At 40.2% G+C, this 18,339-nt stretch overlaps 1 pseudogene; it reads left to right on the top strand.

Annotated features, from left to right (window-relative positions):
* The first annotated feature begins 531 nt into the window (after window positions 1-531).
* The window catches only part of LOC126000410 (heterogeneous nuclear ribonucleoprotein K-like), a 35,626-nt pseudogene continuing 17,818 nt past the window's right edge, over window positions 532-18,339 (top strand).

Raw genomic sequence — 18,339 nt, 5'->3', positions numbered from 1 at the left:
TCTTCTTCCCCCATAACATCCTTACAGTAATTTACATAAAAATATTTGCTCGGCCCGCTTGAGGCCTTCACCTTAGGCCTACAGCCGATAGTACCTGATGCAGGCCTCACCTAGACTCAAGGTCCTATAGAGGTAACAAAGCTGAGTAAGGGTCTCTACACGGCCTTCTAAGTTACTAGGCGACGCCTCTCATGTCACTCCCATAAGCGAAGCGCGACCCCACCACGACTTGAGGTAGCAAGCTTCTTTTAAGGCCTAAATGAAGCGTTCTCTGGGTCAGTCAAGCGCCGCGCACCATATCTCCCTGCGTAACAGGAAAGGGCCTCCCGAGAGCCGCCGACCAGACAGCCATCTCGCGGTAGGCCTTGCGGCCGCGGTCCGTTCCTACACTCACCAGACCCGGGTTCAGGCAGTTGGCCACGATTGTAGGTGCTCCAGACCAGGCTTTCTGTGGAGCACTGGGGCCTCCGGCTGGTAGGATGGGCGAGTGGAGGGAGGGAGGGAGGAGGGGCCGAGATCGTAGCTGACAAAATGCGGCCCAGCTCTCTGGCACGAGTCCGCCGTCAGCACGTCACGTCACCGCCCGGGAGAGACCCAGGAAAAGGCGGAAGAATAGCAGGTCGCCCGGCACCGCCTGGGATCCCCCTGGTGCCTCGTTTAGGCGCCACTAAGCCCCGCTACGGGAAGCCGAATGGCCTCGCTGCAGCCGGGTATCTCTGGCTGTGACAACGTTCTATCCTCTTCCTCCTCATCACCAGCCCGCTACCACAGGCACCGCTGCTGCCACTTGGTCCATTCTAAACCCGGTACGGGCCTTGTTATTTGATCTCACCTAATACTGCTCCATACCAATCTAACTGTATCCAACACGCCAAAGCGACTCAATCAACCTTTAGCCCAGATGGTTACTCCAGTTTGCCGGAGTGTTTCTTCGTCCCAAAGAACAGAAAAGTATAATATAAAACCCCTACCTCTCTCGCTGCCCACAAACCCCTCTAAACTTATTGACCTTAGGACCAGACACTACAGTAAGCACTATTTGCTTTGCAAGTAGCCCACTCTTTGTTAGATCCCTGGCGTCCCTAGCACCTTGCCGATGAGTACCAATAAATATTCTGTAAATATTCCTGACTGAGCCTAGAATAAGCCCTGAGCATGGCTAGATGCTTTGGGTCATCACTAAGTGACCCAAAAACAATCCAAATATACATTTTAATAAAGAGACCGGGCCGGACAGATATAAAAACAGTAGGGCATTTTGTCTTGCACATGGCCTACCCAGAACGAACCTGGGTTCGATTCCCGGCATCCTATATGATCTTCCGAGCCTGCCAAGACCAATTTCTGAGCACAGAACCAGGAGTAACCCCCTGGGCACTGCCCAGTGTTGCAAAATAATATAATAATAATAATAATAATAATAATAGAGATTTATCACCTTAAGTCCTAAATGGCGATCAAGAAGAGGGATATTCTTATTCTTGGGCACTTCATTTTGATTAAGCTTGAACCAGATTTCGAATTTCATTATAAAGTTGAAACCATAGCCCTAAAATAACAAAACTACGACCTCATCATGGCTCTAAAGGAAAAATGCTTTGATAAATACCAAAAAGCAAAACAACTTTTCTCTTTTATTGCCACACCGCCAAAAACTCACATTGCTCCTGCATGAAGCTTTTTTAAACGTACGAAGATTTTAGTCAGACATATAAGAATTTACATTAAACACACACACACAACTAGGGTTGGAAAGCTAAACAGCGGACACCATACATACCTTGCTTGCATGTAGGCAACCAGAATTCATTCCTTGGCACATATGGTCCCCATAATCTACTTGATGTAATCCTTGAATGCAGTCAGAAGTTAGCTCCAAATATAGAAACCAAAATGTTATTTTGTTTAATGCGACTCTTTGGTTTATTTCCCTGAAATCCATCTCTATTTCAAGAAATAGAAAATAGAATTATCAATAATACTTCCTATATAAATTCCCTGATTACATATGTGGGAGGGCATGTCTGTGCATTACTCCTACTTTCATTGTATTCTGTGCTGAAATAGAAAATATAGAATTGGGCCCGGAGAGAGAGCACAGCGGCGTTTGCCTTGCAAGCAGCCGATCCAGGACCAAAGGTGGTAGGTTCGAATCCCGGTGTCCCATATGGTCCCCCGTGCCTGCCAGGAGCTATTTCTGAGCAGACAGCCAGGAGTAACTCCTGAGCACCGCCGGGTGTGACCCCAAAACAAAAACAAACAAAAAAGAACCCCCCAAAAAAGAAATATAGAATTATCAATGATACTTCTTCCTATATAAACTTCCCTGATTATATAGCCAAGAGAGGGGGGATTTCGGTGATTACTCCTACTTTCATTGTATTCTGCGCTGCATATCTCTTACTGAAAAAACTGGTTTGTCACTGATAACACTTAAGTTGATCCTCTTTCATCTCAAATGAAGATAAAAATGTATTTAATATTAAACTCTATTAAAATATCTTGCTTATTTTATATATGATTTGTGTATATATACACATACATGGTCCTGTTAGTTGTAGACTTTGGTAATTGTTGATTTTGCGGGTGGAGTAAGGGAGGACATACCAGAAGTGCTCAGGAGTTAGTCCCGTCACTGTATTCAAGGAACAAATCTGGATGTTGGCTGTACTTGGGGAACATATATAGTGCTAGGACTGAAACCAGGGCTGAACTTGTTCAAGGTTAAGTATCTCAATTTCTGTACTACTTTTTCAGCTTCCTGTGACCAGTTTCTTCTTCCTATATACTATTTCTTTGGAACATAAAAATTCTTCCTAAGAATTGAATTGAAATATTTAATTTAATTTCACAATAAGAATTGAAAGAAATATTGGGGCCAAACTGTTATTACATTGGGAAGGGCACTTCCTTGCTCATTCCAACCCAAGTATGACCTTGTCATTAATTACAGTTCCCTGCACACTTGTAATAACTCTTGCATACAGAGCCAATAACCAGAACACCATCAGATGTGATACAAAAACAAATAAAAATTGAAATACTGCAGATTGGAGAGACAGAGACCAGGATCAGGTCCCCTTCCCAGTCTATATGATACCCTGAGGACCACCAGAAGTGATCCTGAGCAGTCAGGATTAACACGAGGAACGGCCTAAAGCTCCCCAACTAAATGTGTGTGTGTGTGTGTGTGTGTGTGTGTGTATAATTTTATATCTGAGCAATACTAGAACTAGAAAAATAGCATAAAAATCAGAGTATTTGCCTTGCATATGGTTAAACTGAATTGTATGACCAGCACCTCATGTCCTCCAAGCACCTACCAAGTATCCTCAATCATTACCCAATATGGCCCAAAATAACTAAAAAAAACTAAAGATAAAATTGTATGTTTCATAATGGTTGTACACAATACTATCTATGAAGTAACTGTACCTCATCTCTTTCTCTTGGAATCAAACATTTTAAATCATAATTATAATTTATAATTCATTTCTAAATATATCTACATTTAACAGGCAGGGATTAAGAGAGACTATAAAAATTAGTTGGAAAATCAGAAAAATAATACAGTGGGTGAAGTTCTAGCCTTGGATGCAGCCAACCTCTGGATCAGTCCTTGGTAACACATATGTTCCACCAAGGACTTCCAGTTTGACTCAATGCAGAGCCAAAAGTAAACTCCATGTACCTACTGGGTATGGTCACAAAGTGGCTAAACAAAATGGGCTTTCCTTGTCCCATTTCATCTGCTCTCAAGATTAGCTATTCATACATCTGATGTTCAGTGTCTGGTCTGGTCTAAGTTTATCCTACTAGTCTTCTGTCTTCATACTGTTTTGATTCCTATTTTATTGAATAATTTAATGTACAGAGGGAAAACCATATTCCTTTATTTTTCAATCTTAGAATATGTTTATTCATTTGCAGATAGAAACTGTAGTGCAGGGGTGGCAAACAAGTTCGACACAAAGAGCCAAAATTTAAACTGTGAGAGTCAGAGAGCCACACCATGCCGTGACCTGCCAAAACAGACAAACACTCACACAAAAGCATGTCATTTTAACAATAATATATTAAACACATATTGCATTTTGCCATTTTGAGTGAGGGTAAAAATCCTGCAATGATGGTGAGGTTGTGCTGCGTCCTCCACACTAAGAACTAACGGCAAGATGTGACACAACATGTGATACACGCTCTCCCCCACTACCCCGCCCCCCGCCCGTGCAGTTGTTTCCGAGGGATGGGAGAAGGGATGACGCAACCTGGGGGCGGGACTACGCGCTCAGAGATCTCTCCTCAGAAGCAGCATAACAAAATCCAAACTTGGCAAAGAGCCACCACATACACAAAATAATGATAAGAGGCAAAGAGCTGCATTTTCGCCAACCCTGCTGTAGGTATATACACAATGGCAAACATTCACTCACTAGAAAAGATAATTTTCGCATTTTTTTTTACAGCACGTATAAAACTGAAGAGGTTCATAGCTAAGGTAAATATGTTTGTACCTGTTTTGAAGAAAGACAAATATCAAATGACTTAATCATATCCGGTATATATAAAAACAAAACAATGGTATAAAGAATGTACAAAGAAAATGAACTCTTACACATTTACAAATTTGTTAACCATTATTACTTCAACAAATAAATATATAAAATCTATTGAATAAATATAATTTTTAATAATTTATATTTTGACCAATGTGAATTACAAATCTTTCAGTTATATTTAAGGTGACAGTGAATTAGGGCCACATTGTCCTCCCTCCACACCTATATCCAATAAGCTTCCCATACCTCCCTCCCCTCTTTGCATCCTGGACTGCTCGTGTAATAGGTTTCAGTTGTGTATAGCTTGTTGTAGATTGGGTATAAATTCTGTTGTCGTTGACTTTGGGTTTGATGTTTAGGTCTGATCATATTTCATATCCACTCAATGTTCATGTGACTATTGGTACCATGCACATTTTTCACCCCATCCACATTATTTTCCCTCAATTTATGAGACAGAATAAGATGATTCAAGTTCTATTGTTCTGTTGGGAAAAAAAGAAGAGAAAGAAGTTTGGGAGGAGTCTGTCTAGAACCTATAAATATTAGTTTAAAAAAAGAAAGGGATGGGCTAGAGAGACAGCATGGAGGTAGGATGTTTGCCTTGCATGCAGAAGGATGATGGTTCAAATCCCTGCATCCCATATGGTTCCCTGAGCCTGCCAGGAGCAATTTCTGAGCTTAGAGCCAGGAGTAACCCCTGAGCGCTGCCGGGTGACTCAAAAACCAAAGAAAAAGTGGGGGGAGGGGAAAGAATAAAGGAAAAAATACAAACCAAAACAAGCAATGACAACTCAACAGCAACAACAAAAAACAACAACAAAGAAAAAGGATAAAAGAAGGAAGGTTGGTATGGCAAGCTTTTGTGTGTGTGTTTTTTTTCATAGTTACAGTAACTAATGGGGAAATTAGAAAGGGAATTCCCTTGGACTAAGAGATATGGGGTTTCTCCAACCCTGAAGCATACTGTCATAGGAACAATTACAGGACCAGACATGCTCATTATCAAACCCCAAGATCTTTTTATGATGCCAGAAAATATTCTGCTCAGTTGTGGATGACAAATCATTCCTCTGTAATTAGAGATCTTGGAATTTGCACAGGTCATAGGACAAAGTCTAGGATCAAGTCATTCTTTTTGGTTCTAGGAGTTTTGCTCTGTCTCAGCTGTATGAGTGTTTTGTAATTAGGGTTTTTGGTTTTTGTACAAATCTTAGGACAAAACCTACGATATAGTATTTTGTTATGGTTACAGAAGTTCTGCTCAGCAATAATTGTCAAATTCAGACCTCTGGAACTAGAGATCTTGTTTTTTGTACAAATCCTAGGCTGAAGCCTAGAGTAGAGTCTTTCTTATTGGTCCCAGGGAAAGTTCTGCTCAGTCACCGTTGTTAAGGTCAGTTTTCTGTAACTAGTTTCTTGATTTGAATTAAATTCCTGGCATCCCACATGGTCCCCCTTGCCTACAAGGAGTGATTTCTGAGTGTAGAGCCAGAAATAACCCCTAAGTGCTTCTGAATGTGACCCAAAAACCAATAAATAAATAAATTAATTAATTTAAAAAATGAGACTGAAGAGTTTTATAGCAGGTAAGGCACTAACCTTGAACGTGGCCCCACCCTGGTTAGATTCCTAGCTTTTCAGAGGGTCTGAGCACCACCAATAAGTTTCCTGAGTATAGTACCAGAGTAAATCCCTGAGCACCACCAGTACACCAGGTGTACTCCCACAAGAAAAAAAGAGTGTTGGGTTACGCCTTATTTTACCCAAAACATTGAGCATACCTGGTTTCTTTGTTTACAACTTGGATTTACCCCCAAATAGAGATTGTCTTACTTGTAAATGAGGGTGGGTTTACTGCCCCACCCATAGGTGGTCCCTGTACTCAATTAAAAACAGTAGTTCTGGCAGGCCAGAGGAGCTCTATACTATGGAGAAGACAACCAGAATATACATATACAGCCTGGTCATAATTATTTCTTGTGTGACCCTGATTCAGACTTGTTTACTTAGGCTTGGAGATATGGTGCATGTGGTGATTTTACAAGAGAGCACAAAATGTTTTTCTTTTTTAATAAATTAACTGAAATAATTAGATAGTCAAAGTGATCATAATTGAGTTTCAGTCATGCACTGGTGCATATATAACCCAATTTTATCAATGTCCCCAGTTTTCCTCTCACCCATCCCCTGCCTACTTCTGTGATAGACATTAAAATATTTTTCTTGATTAGAAAATGGGAAATCTGATAAACTTACCTCCAATATTTCTCAATTCTTTGACTTGGGTTATATTTTCTCCAATTTCTATATATACAGGAATAGTGAGAACTATTTTATCCAAATCGACCTTGACTGCACTAACTCTTCCTCCAGTTGATAAGGTGCCTATGTTCACCATAAGCATTTCATTCTTAGAAAGCTTTTGTACCTATAAAAAAAAATCAGTTTCAAAATAAATAATTTACCAGAAAATACTGGAAATAACTATGAGGGAAACTTTTGCACTAATAGAATTTGAAATACATTTGATTCACTGTATCCTATAGCTTAGAAAACAAAAAGATTGGATGCCCTATATTGGGGTTTTGTTCCTTTTGATCTACTTTAGGTTCAGCACTCCCTATGGTACTGCTCAGGGTATAGTAATGGATTGAACATGAAATAAAAGCCAACTCACTTGAAAAGCATCATGTCGAATTCTATAAATCCAAACAAAGTTCAGGTCTAGAATAAGCTAAGTAAGAGTCTTAATAAAGCAGTACTTGTCTTCACATGGCCAACCTGAGATTAATCTTCAGAACCCAGCAAGAATGACTGCAGAACCAGCAGTAATTTCTTATCATTGCAAAGCATAATGTTCCTTATCACACTTAAAGACTGAAAAAAAAAAAAACAAGAGTCGATATTTATGCTGTTACAAAAATAAAAAAAAAATCAATCTAAAATTCAGAAAGGAACAATGCAAGGGATAAACAGTGCCAATAAGATACCAAAAGTAATCCAATGGGGGCCAGGCGGTGGCGCTAGAAGTAAGGTGCCTGCCTTGCCTGCGCTAGCCTAGGAGGGACCGCGGTTCGATCCCCCGGTGTCCCATATGGTCCCCCAAGCCAGGAGCAACTTCTGAGCACATAGCCAGGAGTAACCCCTGAGTGTCACCGGGTGTGGCCCAAAAACCAAAAAAAAAAAAAAAAAGCAATCCAATGGGTCTGGAATGATAGTGCAGTGGTAGAGCGTTTGCCTTGCAAGTGCCTGACACAGGACAGACCTTGGTTTGATCCCCAGTGTCCCATATGGTCCCCAAGCCAGGATCAATTTCAGAGTTCAGAGCCAGGAGTAACCAACCCTTGAGCGTCACCAAAAATCAAAAATAAATATATATGTTATCTAAGTAGGTCTTTTTAGGCTTGTTTGTTTGTTTGTCGCGAAGTGAACTTCCAAAATGATCAAGAGATTTTGGTTTATCAGGTAGAGTATGCTTAAATGTGCTGGCTAGACAAAGGTTGGTTCAGTAGTGCTGGGAAATTACTAAGGCTATAGTTACATATTCAAAAGACAACAACCAAATGGATCAATTTTCAGAAATGAGAGCATAGGGGTAGGTAGTATAGTGAAACAGTTATCTTGCAGTCAACCTAAATTTGAGCCCCAGAACCACATATTGTATTGCAAACCCACCAGAAATAAACCCTGGGCACCAGGGAATGTTTGCACAAAAAAATAAAGCAAAATATCAGCACATGACAGAGCTTGGGCTATTTCCCCATTCATTTTTTAGGCTTTCTGGGGAGATGGAGAGAATGAATATCTAGCTCACACAATTAATATAAAATAAGCAAACTGCTCTGATTCAGAATCTTTGATTAGGGTGAAAAGGGATGAGGGACAACAAACAATATTGCTCAGATTTAAATCCTAACTCTGATCAACAATAATACTAACTGTTTGACAGATCATGTGCTGAGTATCAAGCCTGGATCAGATGCATGCAAGAATCTTAATCCCTATACTACCTCTCTAGCGCCAAATCATATTTTTATTTTTATTTTATTTTATATTCTGATTTTTGGGCCATACCCGGCAGCACTCAGGAGTTACTCCTGGCTCTGTGCTCTGAAATCGCCCTGGCAGGCTCGGGGAACCATATATCCCAGGATGCTGGCAATTGAACCCAGGTTTGTTCAGGGTTGGCTGCATGCAACGCAAAGCCCCCCTTTTCAGTGCTATCTTTCTGGCCCCAAATCATATTTTTAAAATAGTTAAACAAGTCAAATAAAAATATTCCTTTTTGAAGGGAAAAGTTTAATAAACTATGATTATTATTTTCTTCTTGCATTTTCATTACCTTAATTGTTTTTCTTTTAAGAAAAATATAAAATCAAATAATTTGGACTTGAACATTAGTGGTCATTTTGGATTCAATTCCCAACATCCCAACTGGTCTCTTGAACAATGTCAGAATGTAATGTAAAAGAAAGAGTAAGCGCAGAGCAATGCCGGGCATAGCCCAAACATCAAAAATTAAAATAAGATAAGTAAAAATTATTTGTGGGGTTGGAGCAATAACACAGCGGGTAAGGCGTTTGCCTGGCTCGTGACTATCCCGGGTTTGATCCCCAGAATCTTATATGGTTCCCCACACCTGCCAGGAGTAAATTCTGAGTTAATCTAAACTAAAATATAGTTGATCAGAGTTGCAATACATGGATACAAGGTATAACTTTAAACTCTTGGCGAACTATTACTAACATTTAAAAAAATATTGAAGACATAAATTTAACAGAAGTTATAAAGCAAGCCTATCTGTCACACCAATAAAATGTTACAATATGTAAAACTAATCTGTAGTCCTTAATTTCTATATGTTTCTCTAAGTTTAGATTGTAAGGGAGAGAACTTGACTGGACATGGCAGATCGTGATTCAATCCTCAGTATCACATACAAACCCCACGTGCAGAGCCAGAAGTAAATCCTCAGTAGAGCCAGATGTGACCCAAAAACAAAACAAAACTTGACACTATAATGTCAAAATATTTATGTATAATGCCAAATTATGTGTTTGTTTTACATGTGCTCTTACCCAGATTGATTCTGGACATTCCATATGGTTCCCTGAGTACTGGCAGGAATAATCAGAGTACTGCCAGATGTGGCCCAAAAACCAATCAACCAAGAGGATGGGGGTACAAAATTAGGATTAACCCGAGCATTGCAGGATGTGGCTAAATATATATATATATATATATATATATATATATATATATATATTAAAACAAAATAACATTTTCATACAGGTATTTAAAAAAAAGCTAGGGCTGAAGAGATAGCATGAAGGTAGGGCATTTGCCTTGCATGCAGAAGGATGGTGGTTCAAATCCTGGCATCCCATATGGTCCCCTGAGCCTGCCAGGAGCGATTTCTGAGCATAGAGATGCTGGGTGTGAATCCACCAAAAAAAAAAATAAATAAATAAAGGACCTGAGCTGGAAAATGGAAGGGTAAGTGCTGGCCTTCTATGCATAGAGCTGAGACTGTGAGTTCTCTCAGACATCAAGTGAGAGCCCCAACAAGCACCACCAGGGGTTGCTTGTGCAAAGACTGATTTTTAAGTGTTGCACCAGATGTGGTTGGACTAAAACCTCTCTCCATCAGCTTATTTAAATTGCTAATGAGGCCAGAGAAATAGCACAGCGGTAGGGTATTTGCCTTGCATGCGGCCAATACAGAATGGACCCAGGTTCGATTCCCAGCATCCTGTATGGTCCCACAAACCTGCCAGGAGTAACCCGAGTGCCACCAGGTGTGATCCAAAAACCAAAAAATATATATGTATAACCACCAGACTGGAGATGGAAATCAAAAGAAGGACACCATTCCTCCAAGATTCCTAATTGGGTTTGACTTGGGCTGTCCCTCTCCCTCATCGAGATACAACCTAAAAAAACAAAACAAAACAAAACAACATTAACTTGCTACAGTGCATTCCTAAACTCCACTGCAGATGATGAGCTTCTTCCCAGCATCTTAACTACCTATCCCTCCCTCCTTTGGTGGTTAGAGGAATAAGGCTCTCTTGGATCTTCAGCATCAGCCCCATTCCTTCCTGGTTGGTAAACTGATGAAATATTCTCAGGACCAAACACACTAGGTGAACAGAAGTTGATCCTTGCCAGCCAACATAGTCTTAAATAAGTACACAGAAATAATGGATATACAACACAGATTCATTTAAAAATAAAACAACTAAAACTACAACGATGAAAATTTTAACTAATTTACTTTTGGTGAATTTCATTTTTTGTTTTCACTTATTTTTCCTTTACATAACCTTTCATTTCTTAACCTCAAAAATCACAAAACTGTCTTTTAAATTATAAAACATTTACCTTGGCTGCTTTTTTGTCTCCTGTGTGTACACCAAGAAGTCATCTAAGTAGAAAATAGGAAGTTTCCAGTTCTGTGAAGATTTCTCATAAAGCTCCAACTGCACAAGTACTTGCCCCACCATTCTGTCAGCCCAGCACCAGGTGGGATCAATGTTTTGTTCCAACACCTGAAATAAAATAAAATGTAATATATATAACAAGTGTATTTAACTTTTTATTTCTCAATTATGGGAAACTAGTGACGCTAGGAGTTCAGGCTTTCCTGTTGCCATACTGCCAGAGAAATAGTATAGAAAGTAATTCACTTGTCATGCATGTATCAGTCTGAGTTTAATAACCTGAAACCCATATGGTCTACCAGAAGTGATCCCTGAGAGAGGCTGAAGTCTGAAAAAAAAAAAAAAAGAAAACAACATGCAAAAAGAAATGGAATATCCATCTTTGTTAATGTGCACTGCGGCCTCCCAGGGACCTCGATCCCGACCCACGGGAGAGGCTGGAGACCACAACAGTTATTCACGAGTCACGAAGAGGATTCTGGCCTGAAAGAAAAGAGGGATTGGGAAGACAAGGAGACTCAAGGCGAAAAGTTCCAATCAAGAGTCCGTTTATTCTGGGAGGGGGCTAGCCTTTTATAGTCAGGCCAAACAAAGAGAAAGGGGCAAGGCATTCTTGGAATAATTGTAACTTTCCACAGGCACATCTTGTTTTTTCAAAATTAACAAGGCTGTACATCACAAAGCTGGCATTCATCAATCATGAGGCCCATACCGTCTTAGAGCAACAAAGTATAAGATCTAATCTCTGCCCAGGCCCACCAGCCTCTATCTTTATGGGAACATCTTGGTGCCTGTGGTCGACTCCCTTAGCTCTGAGGTATGCAGTGACTCCCCTTTTCTTTAGGTCCAAGGGCAAAGGCCACATTTGCTAGCTGCTCAGGCTGGCAGCTCCTGCTAATTGTCACGTAGGCACTTTTGCTCCGACTTTCAGAGACTCCATTTTGATTTTAGAATAAAGGGCTTTTAGTTATGCCAAACAGTCTCCAACAGTGCACGTATGTGCACATGCACAAACCACACACACACACACACACACACACACACACACACACACACACACCAATTTTCTGGTGGTCCAGAACCATTTCTTCCTCCAAAACTAAGGAGTCACAGAAAATAAGGAAAAGTATATATTCCTCAAAAACTTGCGTCCCATTCCCTGTATCAATCCAACAGCTGTGAATTGATCTTTACCACAAAATGCTCCTACAGCCATAATTCTAACAAAAATGTGTGCCCTAAAGCCAAAAATGAGAGGATCACATTGGAAGCTATATGGAAGGGCGAGATAAAGGTCATACCCAGATTTTTCAGGGATGCTGTGTCTGGAATTCAAATTGTGATATTTTTAAATACATATCTTTATTTGTGATTTCATGAATTTTATATATTAGATCAGCCTTCTTGGAGCTTATCATGTTCTGCAGAAAGTGATAACAATTTTGAAAAGATAAGTTTACACATCAGTTTTCCCTATCTTTTTGTTGTTTTTTTTATTTGAGGGTCACACCTGGAGGCGCTGAGGATTTACTCCTGGCTCTGTGCTCAGACGTCACTCCTGGCAGGCTTGGGAGACCATATGAAATGTCAGTATTTGAACCAGGGTCCTCTGGTGTTGGCAGCATGACTAACTGTTGCTCAGAGATCCTTTAAAGCTTCGAATCCCTCCTTCACTATCTTGGAAACAATACTAGGTCTGACTTCTATCTCCTGCCCCACTTGAAACATAGAAATGAGTAATTAAAATAGTTGGAAGAACAGAATCACTATTATCAATAAATAATTCAAAAATCACTTAAGTGGAAAAGCATATCTTTGCAAGAATAGTTTCATACACACTATAAAGAAAATAACTCGGGGTTAGAGTAATAATAGCACAGCAGAAGAAGGGCTTTTCCCTTGCAATCAGCCGACCCAAGACAACTCTGGACAGGCCCAGGTTCAAGCCCCAGCATCCCATATGGTCCACCAGGCCTGCCAGGAGCAATTTCTAAGCACAGAGTTAGTAGAAGTAACCCCTGAGCACTGCCAATTGTGGCTGTGCAAACCACTCTCTAAAATACTAACTTAAAAAATTGGAGCCATACGGTCAGAGAGCACAGCGTTAGGGTATTTGCCTTGCATGCAGCTAATTCAAGATGAATGGTGGTTCGAATCATAACATCCTTGAACCTGCCAGTAATGATTTCTGAGCAGTCAAGAGTAACCACTGAGCATTGCCGGGTATGAACCAAAACCAAAAAAAATTAAATTCAAAATTAAAAATTGGGGTTGGAGTGGTAGGGCTTTTGCCTTGCATGTGGTAACCTAGGACGAACCACAGTTTGATCCCCATATGGTTCCCAAGCCAGGAGCAATTTCTGTAATTACACAAATGCCTTCAGAAAAGGCATACTTGGGGCCCGAGAGAAAGCATGGAGGTAAGGCATTTGCCTTGAGTGCAGAAGGTTGGTGGTTCGAATCTCGGCATCCCATATGGTCCCCCAAGCCTGCCAGGAGCAATTTCTGAGCATAGAGCCAGGAGTAACCCCTGAGCGCTGCCCAGTGTGACCCAAAAACCAAAAAAAGAAAGAAAAGAGAAGGCACACTCATGCCACATGCTTCACTTCACAATCATCTGAGGCCTCTTATGACGCAAACCAAAAATTTGACAATAATTCTTATTATAAATTCCTCATGAACACTGTTACTGAATCTTTTTAATTCTGCCCTTTGGCTGAGGTGGTCGGTCACAAAGTCCAGAAACTCCAGGACAGGTTTAGTTACTGATGGCCATTATAAGTCAGAATCTATGACCTCCACCCCAGGGATCTCTGCCATTTCTAGCAGAGCAATCAAACTTGCAATTACAAAGACACACAGGCTAGCACTTTTTCTGCTGAACTCAAGCCAAATTTCACCAACTTTAAGGGAGAGATAATATTCTCTCCAGAATTTCTATGTTTTGACTACACAGAACATAAAACCACAGAGATATAGGAGGGCCCAAATTACAAGGGAAAGAAACCAGCACACTCAAATAACAAAACACAACCAGACAATTAACACTCTTGAACATTTCATGTTTCAAAACAAATACTGTAAGGCATGACAATAAAATTAACAAAGAACATTACATGCCGCTTTCAGCGGTGGGTGGAGGGGGAAGGAACTTTAGGATCTTGAGAGGTCATCCGTATCTTTCAATGGGGGCGTTCTAAGAATTCTTCCATATCTTTCAATGGGAGGTGTCTTAAGACCCTTTTCAATAACTAAAATACTACCAGCCTTATTGCCTTATTTATTCACAGACTCTTTTTCACCAGCCTTTTCCACAGGCTTATCTTTATTTCCACCAGCCACTCATACATGCTCTTTTTCCCCACCTGCCTGATGGGCCGGGGAGTCCTGATAGGATTCCAAGATTAATTTACAACTCACCAATACCAGAGTCTTCTTACATTCCGACTCCTTTGCTGCACGTGGCCAGTTACCTTTCATGGGTCTTGCTGCAGTGGTCTCCCACCCTGAGAACCAACATTGGGCGCCAAAGTGTAGTGTCCCGACCTGCGGTGACAACATCCAATATGAGTCCAAACATGTACTCCAACATGAGTACAAAGACAGACGCACACTGAATGAGTAACAGACACAGACAGAAAAGGCTGGGAGGATTCCGTTTAAGCAGGAGGCTCATCTTAAATACTTTTTGTGGGCAGGATTTGCATGTACACAGATATGGCACAGATACATTGAACAGACAGAAATACCTAGATAACAGGGCCCATCGCAAATGGGTTAGAATGTACAGATAATGGTAGCCATATTGGGCAGGCCCATAATCCGACCCTTTAACGGGAACTTCATATAAGTTAGATTCAGTTTTCCACAGTTAAAATTCTATGCTCTCATTGTTTCCATTCAAGCCTTAAATGGTTACAATGATTTCTTAGGGCTTCCAGCTTTGGCATAGTTCTCTGCTTGTTACAAGGGCCCCCAGCAAAAATCTAAGACTGCAGAAATGTAGGATACAGCAAAGCAGATTTAGGAGATAAATTAATCATTCATTAAAACAAACTTTATAAAAAAAACTCATGGTACAGCTTTAAGAAGCTGTAAATGGGAAACCCAGACAGGCCAGTAAGTTGTTCTCTTTTACTTGGAAGAGCCATTTTCACTCAAACTCAGTAAACCCTGAGGTAGAGAAGCATCAGTATAAAAGGAGAGATCTTCTAGCCATCCTAGTTAGGTCTCTGCCCAGAGAAACAGTGCTAAGAAACAGAGGCAGACAAACAGACAAGAGTCACTTTTTAAAAACTTTATTTAAAGAAAATTGATCCCATAGTTGATATAGTTGACTATAATACCTTTGTTCCCAGGAAAGTGAAAGCAAAGTTACTGTAAAAAAAAAAAAAAAAAAAAAATAAAGTTTAAAAAAAAGAGAAAAACGAAAAAGTACAGTAGCAAGCACATTTGTGAAGATAACTGTATCTCCAATGAAGTGCATTAATACAATGGCAGGTTTAGTAAACTTTTTAAAATTTTCTTTTTAAACTTTATTTAATAAGCAACATGATTTGCAAAGTTGTTCATAATACAGTTGCTTCAGATATTCAACACTACAACACCAATCCTACTATTTTGTCCCTCCAGAGACACAAAATGATTTACTTTAAGATCAGGTTTGTACAACACACTAAAACATAAAATTATTCTTGCATTAATAATTACATATGTGTAATTTCATTTCACTGTTTTCAGAAAACAAGACAACAATTTTCAAAAATTAAGTAATCGAGGGTTAATGCAATAGTACAACTGTGTTGAGCATTTATGTTGTATGTAGAGCTAGTTGCATGGGAATCTCTGGGATTCCAGAGGAATTACCAAGAGCAGAACTAGGAGTAACTCCTGAGCAGCAAGATGTGTGGCCCCCTACCCAATAACTGGGCTGCCACTGTAATCCAGCAAATCCATTTCAAGGCAACTATCCTAAAGCTAATTTAACTACCTCTTAAACTTTATTCTGTTTGTTTGTTTGTTTGTTTGGGGGGATCAAACCCAGCAGTGCTCAGGAGTTACTCCTGGCTTTACATTCAGAAATCATTCCTGGTAGGCTCAGGGAACCATATGGGATGCTGGGCTTCAAACCACCGACCTTCTGCATGCGAGGTAAATGACTTATCTCCATGCTATCTCTTTGGCCCCTCAAATTTTATTCTGAAAAAATATTTATAGTGCCAGAGAAAAAATATGCTAAAGTATTTCTCTTGCATTGTTGCCAACTTGGGTTCTATTCACCAGATATATGGAGAGAAATCCTAGCTAGTTTCCAAATCCACCAAAATGCACAGGCCCAATAGATGAGGACCTAAAGTGGCCATGGCAAAAGAAATGCAAGCCATGGCAAAATAAATGAATTTCTAGCCAGCAAGGTCAAGAAATCCATAGATGAACAAATCAACCACCTTAAAGAACTGTTACAGAACATGAGAGATTCCATACAAATGGAATTAAAGAAAATAATAAATGCCTTAGCAAGCAATAATAGAACCACTAAGTTGAGAATCCCACAGCAGAACTCAAAGAAAAACTGCAAACCAAAAACGACAAAGGAGCCAACAAGGAAATAAAAGATGAAGTATTGGAAGAAAAAGATAGGTACTTAATGAACAAAGACAAAAAATAATCTACAGATTGTAGGTGTACCAGAACAGGAGGAAATAGGAAAGGGGAAGAACAAATGGTCAGAGAAATAATAGCAAAAAACTTTCCCACCCTCTTGAAAGAGGCTTCAGTTGAAATCCAGGAGGTGAAAAGAGTCACTAATAAACCAATACCAAGACATATAGTAATCCAAATGGCATAAAACAAAGAGAAAGATGAACTCCTTAAAGCAATAAGGGAGAAAAACCCTCAGGTACAAAGGAAAAACTTAAGAATCAAACCACATATCCCATTTGAAACAATTTAAGCAAGAAGACAGTGGAATGACATACTTAAAAGACTAACTGAAAGAAACGTCCAACCTAGAATCCACTACCTGGCAATACTCTCATTCATATGGGAGGAAATATTAAAAACATTCTCAGACCCCCCAAAAAACACCCTAGCATTATTTGAGCAAACAAAGCCGATTCTAATTGATCTAGTCAGAGAAGAATGACACAATCCGAACTCCTGATTATAACAAATACCACCCTACACAATACAACTTCACAACAATCTTCTCTGTCAATATTCTCCTTAAATGTCAATGGACTAAACTCTCTCATGAAAAGACACATAGTAGAGATTTGGATTAGAAAACAAACTCGATTTCTGCTACCTGCAAGAAGCACACTTACAAGTATAGGATAGACACAGGCTTAGAATTAAAGGATGGAAATCAATTATCCAAAGCCAATGGAAAACAAAACAAAAAAAAGCTGTGACAGTCATTGTTGTATAAGAACAAATTGCATTCAACCTCAAGAAAGTGATCAGAGATAAGAAAGGTCACTACTTACTGATAAGGGGAACACTACACCAAAAAGTACTAACTCTTGTCAATATTTATGCACCAAATGCAGAGCCAACAAAATATGTAAGGTATTTGCTTGCAAACCTGGAGAAACATATGAAAGGAAATGTGATAGTAGTAGGAGATCTCAATCTATCACTATCACCATTGGACAGATCCCCAGACAAAAAACTAGCAAAGAAATAGGAGCCTTAAATGAGAAATTAAAGAACTAGGGCTAATAGACTTATATAGGGCCCTCCAACCCCAGAAAGCAGAATACATTCGTTCTTCTCCAGTGTACATGGAACCTTCTCCAAAATAACCATGCCATAGGCTATAAATCTAACTTGTATAAAGTCACAAATACAAGGATCATTAGAAGTACTCTATCAGATCACTATGCAACAGAGGTAACATCAGAAAAACTGAGCTTACCGGGACCCTTATCCCTAGCCTGAGGAGTGCTGGGAGGCTTGGCAGGCCCCCAGCCATCCTTGTCTTTTCCCCCTGACTCCAGGCCTTCCCTGGGTGCCAGCTCAGATGGCCAGTAGTGGGTTCAGGTGGACTCTTAGTGGTCCTCAGGTTCCCCCCTCCCTCCGTACTCCACGTGGGAGGTGCATGGGGAGGAGGGTGGGCTGACATCTGGCTTCCAGTTTCCTCTTTGATTCTGGAGAACAGCTCTTGCCAGGTATGGGGTTTGGGGAGGCCCCATACCAGAGCCTTTCTCCCTAGCCTGGGGAGTGCTAGGAGGCTTGGCAGGCCCCCAGCCATGCTTGTCTTTTTGCCTGACTCCAGGCCTTCCCTGGGTGTCAGCTCAGATGGCCAGAAGTGGGTTCAGGTGGACTCTTAG

This window comes from Suncus etruscus, chromosome Y, assembly GCF_024139225.1.
Source record: "Suncus etruscus isolate mSunEtr1 chromosome Y, mSunEtr1.pri.cur, whole genome shotgun sequence".
Classification (NCBI taxonomy): Eukaryota; Metazoa; Chordata; class Mammalia; order Eulipotyphla; family Soricidae; genus Suncus; species Suncus etruscus.
Note: the sequence above shows the minus strand (reverse complement) of the source record. Positions and strands in the feature narration are given on the sequence as shown.